The sequence below is a fragment of the Alligator sinensis genome, unplaced genomic scaffold, assembly GCF_000455745.1.
Source record: "Alligator sinensis unplaced genomic scaffold, ASM45574v1 scaffold628_2, whole genome shotgun sequence".
Classification (NCBI taxonomy): Eukaryota; Metazoa; Chordata; order Crocodylia; family Alligatoridae; genus Alligator; species Alligator sinensis.
Window position 1 is genome coordinate 1425147 of NW_005841833.1, and position 5405 is coordinate 1430551.

At 44.5% G+C, this 5405-nt stretch overlaps 1 protein-coding gene across 2 annotated transcripts in view; it reads left to right on the top strand.

Annotated features, from left to right (window-relative positions):
• CCDC92 (coiled-coil domain containing 92) overlaps positions 1-5405 on the top strand; it is a 21519-nt gene that overhangs the window by 515 nt on the left and 15599 nt on the right. The window contains exon 1 of one of the 2 annotated variants that reach the window (XM_014518116.2): positions 1068-1216. The exons of the other annotated variant lie outside the window; for it this stretch is intronic. The gene's annotated coding sequence lies outside the window, so the exon portion shown is untranslated. Of the gene's footprint in view, positions 1-1067; positions 1217-5405 lie in introns of those variants that run through there. 2 annotated transcript variants of the gene reach the window in all.

Here is a 5405-nt window from a genome sequence, read left to right on the forward strand (position 1 = left end):
CTGGGGGTCAGCCCCCCCAAATACTCCCATTTTAGCCCCCCAAATCGTGCGGGTTTCTGTGGCGCGGTGCGGTAGCGCGTGGCGCCATCGGGCCCAGCCCGTGGTCGCTGTGCGGGGCACTGGTCCCGGGACCGCGGGGGTCTGGGGGGTCCAGCTGCTGCGAGCCGGTCGCCCTGCCTCGGATGCTGCCATTTGCCGCTGGCTCGCTTGCTTTCTCCGGACTTGGGAAAGCTGGCGGCAAACGGCCCCTGGGAAATTTTGAAGGCAGCTGTAAGACGGTACGTCGGGGTTGTTTGCCTCACGTCGACATTGCTGTTGTACGCGCCCGACACGCGCGTGTGTACCCGTGTGCGTGTGCATGGACAGGCGTGTATATACATGTGGATAATACAGAACGTTTAAGGACGTTTCATTTTGCATCACGAACGTGAGACGATTTAGTAGCTCTGTGTTTATTCGCGGTGGTGGGTAAAGTTCAGACACGTTCGTCTTCCTGAATCTCTGTTTGAAAAAGTGACGCTGCCGATTCGCTTGTCAATGACACATGGTGGCGTTTTCGGTATATGATATCTCGCTGTAAGATCAGTGACCCGGCAGCTTAATATTGATGCTTTAAGGGACCGTTCTGGCATCGCCAGGTTGGAGACTCTGATTTCCCATCGGTGAAGTTAAGCCGGATTTAGGAGTTGAAGGGGGCGGTTGAAGGTCTGAGAAGAAGGAAGGAGCTGGGGATGGGAGGGAAGTTTTAGAGGAGCTGAAGTAATTGAGGTCTGGCTCTCATATTTAAGCTTGCTATGTCCGTTTTACTGCAACGTACAAAAAGGCGCTTGTTCCACATCGTTATTCTTACTGCATCGCATAAGCACATAGGTGTCTTGCAAACATTAGACACCTTTTGTAGACTCTGCCCTGCTTTAGGTGCTGGGAACGTATTATGATAAGCGAATACGACAAGCACAAGCAATATCGTTAGACTACAAAGTGCAGCAGCTCTGGCAATGCCGTTGAAAACGGTGGTGCTGAATGATGCAGCCTCAGAGCATGGGTGGAGTTAAAGTGGGGAGGCTGCCCTTTGTTTGGAGAAGAAATCTTATCATTCAGGCTGCAGAATCAGGACTCCATTGATTTCCTTTGCATCTGGAGGATGCCATCTGAGCTGTCGTCTGATCGCGTCTTGTGTCTTCATCTGGCATAATATTCTAAAGAGCAAAATCAGGTGAATGATTTATTTGCTTCTCTTGAATTTTTTTTGTTCTGCTGTTTTGCTCTTGCATCCAATGTCAGGCTCTCGGAGCGGCTTTGCCTCCATTTGCAGGAACCGGCACTCCTCTCTAATGAACCCACAGCTGACTACAGATGCCGAAGCATTGGTTACTGCATGGTATTAAAACTGTTCCCCTCCCCGGCAAGAGGAGGGAGCAATGCATCAGTACAGCAGTTAGTAATCATCAGCATCTATACGTGACCCTTGTCTCCAAAAATTACCTTGTAGGGATGACACTTCCAATATTAATGTGCCTTGGCTAGCTGGAGAAGTCGGTTGATTATGTGATACTGAGCCTGGGTTAGGCACTTCAAAGTCATTGTGTATATGTTATATTATGCTATATTATGTTACATTATATTAGTACTAATATGCTAAGAAAAGACAGCTATATAAGAACATATTGTAAAGGAGTTTACTCCATACCTTTAATTGTATTTGGGACATCATCTCTCATTTAGTGAAGTTGATTGTAAAACTCCCATCAAGTTATTCCCCTGGACATCTGCAGTACTGTGTCCAGTTCTGGGCACTACAGAAAGGATGTGGACAAATTGGAGAGAGTCCAGCAGACAGCAACGAAAATGGTTCAGGGGCTAGGAAACATGACTGATGAGGAGAGGCTGAGGGAATTGGGCTTATTCAGTCTGGAGAAGAGGAGACTGAGAGGGGATTTAATAGCAGCCTTCAACTCCCTGCAGGGGGGTTGCAAAGAGGATGGAGCTGGGCTGTTCTCAGCAGTGGCAGATGACAGAACAAAGAGCAATGGGCTCAAGTTGCAGCAAGGGAAGTCGAAGTTAGATATGAAGAAGCACTTTCTCCCTAGGAGGGTAGTAAAGCACTGGAACAGGTTACCTGGAGAGGTGGTGGAAGCTCCATCCTTGAAGGGGTTTAAGACCCAGCTTGACAAAGCTTTGCTGGGATGATCTAGTTGGGGCTGGTCCTGCTTTGAGCAGGGGGTTGGACTAAGTGACCTCCTGAGGTCCCTTCCCACCCTCATTTATGATTCTGAGTTAACTGAGGTAAGAAATAAGCCTTTAAGATGGTAGATTAGTAATGGAACAGAGAGCCCTACGGTCCTGAAAGCTGTCTGCTAGCACTAAATATGGATTTTAGCTAACAAAGGGGCAGACAAGTGACACGAGCAGGATACGTTTTGCTTTCACATTGCTCATTATTCATTCCCCAGGTAGACTCCTTTACCTTCAGTGTATCTGCAGTTATCTTGTTTCTGCAATAGCTGATCTAATCTAAAGCCAAACATCCTGTCTCTGGACACAACTTATTCAGAAGACACAATATTTGCAAGGTAGGCCAGAAAACAAAATGAATGTCTGTGGTGAGAACTGACATGCTCTGTGCTTTTTAAAAACCAAAGAAAATGCTTGAGTTTGAAATGTTGTCAGATGCTTGCTGACAGGTAGTGGGGCAGCTTCCTGCAGCTCTAAAGATGGAAAATCTTGTTGCATATAATTGAAATCCTAAAAGAGTACATTGTTTTTGTCTGTGACTTCAATTATTCAAAAGGCTGAAAGCTGGAGTTCAAGGCCAAAGCTGTTAAAAGCCCTGAAACATAAAAAGTGCCAAAAAATGATGTCCCTTCAGTAACACTGTGATGTCTGTTTTGGGGGTAATAGAGCTTGGGAATAACTTTACAGGAGCTACTGTATTCTAGTTTAAGATGTGCTGCCTTTGTGGTAGAGATCAGATGCTCAGAGGGAACATCTGTCTGAGAACTTCATTTAATTTTGCTCTCTTCTCTTATAAACCTGATCCTACTCAATCAGAAGTGCAAGTGTATGCTCCTGGATCTCGTTCTGTATGCTTTTTACAAGTACTTGGTCTAGTAGATCTCCAGGGCTACATAGACCAGGGATATTCAGTGACTATGCTTGGAGTTAGTAAGGGGAGTAGAGCTGTAATGGCATATGGCTACACTGATGACTACTTACGTTTGCTCATTTGTTAATAATGCTTTTATTTAAAAAATACAATTAAGGAAGAAACAGCAGCAGAATGACAAAATCCCCACTGTTTGTCCTCTGCATCCTTTGCTTTTAAACCCTTGTTTTGAACAGAACGAATGAAGATACAAACATTGATGCATTAGCCTGTCATTGGAAGTCATTACTCTAGAACAGTCCCGTCTCCAGCTATGAAACAGTTTAACAAGAAAATGAGAGCAGTAAAATACTTCCCATTCATGTTTGTAGTGCCAAAATACTGCACGTATGTTATAGGACTTCCCTGGAAATTATCACAAAGGAGCTAAACATAGGAATGACTGAATTCCCGCTTTTTCGCCTGAAACATCATTGTAATCCAGAGAGTGGCTGTATCTTGAGATCTGTGCTCTACTGCTGAGAGTAAACTATTGCTCAGCATGTGCAAGTACAGTGGTTGAAGGCAATCAGGCCTGTAGTTTAGGTTGAAGAGCTGCACAGGTCCAGTGTGTTTGCCTGTTGGTGTAGGGGTAGGCCTGTTTATCCAAGGAACACAATATCCAAGTTCAGGGAAAAGTAAAGGGAAAACTAGTCTTAACGAAGCACTGAGATAAAAAAAATCAAGTGTCCAGAATCAGGGCATTCCAGAGATGACGACAGATCCTTTTTCCTCTTGTGTTTCCTACAGCACCAACACCAGGAGCTCTGTTTAAAATAATATGGAAAGGACTTAATGAGGCACTGCTGTCAATGAAAAGCCTTGGAGCTTTCTCTCTTGCTCTCTCACTTTTAATGGCATGTGGCTGCAAACTCATGTACTTCTGTACACTCCATGGGCTTGTCTACACGTGCACTTTAATGCACAGTAGCCTATTTTACTGCACATTAAGGCATCACGTAAAAATCTGTGGTGTTATGCTAATTCACAGTAAAATAGGCTACTGAGCATTAAGCATCACTTAAAAACCGCGTGCATTTGTTAATGCTCATTAAGGAACCTAATGCGCGTTTATTTAGTACCTCATGTTAGAGATACTAAATCTAATACGCATTAGGAAAAGTGCCTTAATGCATGTGCAGATGCGCCCAATATGTTCTTGTGAGGGAAAGAATTGTCTTCTAAATAACATGAGGCTAAATTGTGCTTTAACTGAAGTCAGTGGGAGTTCTGTTGACTTCAACAGAAGTAGGAGGAAGCCCATCTTTACAAACTTGCCCACTAACACTCTTGGATTTAGGCTGTAGGTGGTATTGAGTACCCCCCTCTTTGCCTACATGAATTGCCTACAGTGGAGTAATGTAAGCTAGCCTGCTGAAATGCTGGACAGACTGAACTGCAGTCAGCCCAGAAAGCAAAGCTCACCCTTTCTGTTGCTTTTCTATAGCTTTGCTAAACATTGCACTGGAATAACAAAGAAATCTTGAACGATATGACACTTCCAGGGAATGGCTCTGGTGCTGAAAGAGGAAGAAAAAACTCACTTGAAACTCCTAAGTAGAATTAAACTGAAACTTTATCATTATTAGTGTATCAAAAATGGCTCCGTTTTTCATGGAGCAAGTGTAGAAATTATTCATCTATCAAACCTTTGTAAAGGAAATCAGCTTCACCAAAGCACTGACATCCTCCCACCCCAAACTGGATCTGTTCTTAAGGCTTCGAAACGAAGCCTGACTGAAGTGAACTTTTTCCCCCTGACTAGCCGTATGCCCAGGTTACTGGGTGCCACAGCGATGGCCATGGTCTGCATACCTGTGTGGACGCAGACCGTGACCCATCTCTAGCATTCCCGATTGGGTTCGCTGTGGGGCACTCGGGTATTGGTGAGTGCTGGACATACGTGCTAAAGTGTTCTCGTTTTTTCTGACTGCTTGCATCACTGCCAGTCTGATTTTAGTGCAGTGTTTTTGGGCCTGACATTAGTTTCAAGAATGAGCCCAATAACTTCCTGCCCGTGGCAAGGGGCCAGTCTTGATGGTCTTACAGGTTCCTTCCGGTTCTGTGACTCTATGATTTCATAGACTCTATTTGAATCAGTCTTTAGAGTCATCACGGTTTAAGGTAAATTGCGTCAGATTTATATGAAGCTGATGCGTTGTGTGGACAAAGTACCAGGTTGCTCATTTTCCCCTCACTTTTTGAGCATCTAGAAACATTAAATAATTGTCCCCGAGACTGCCTCCTTTTAATTATTCTT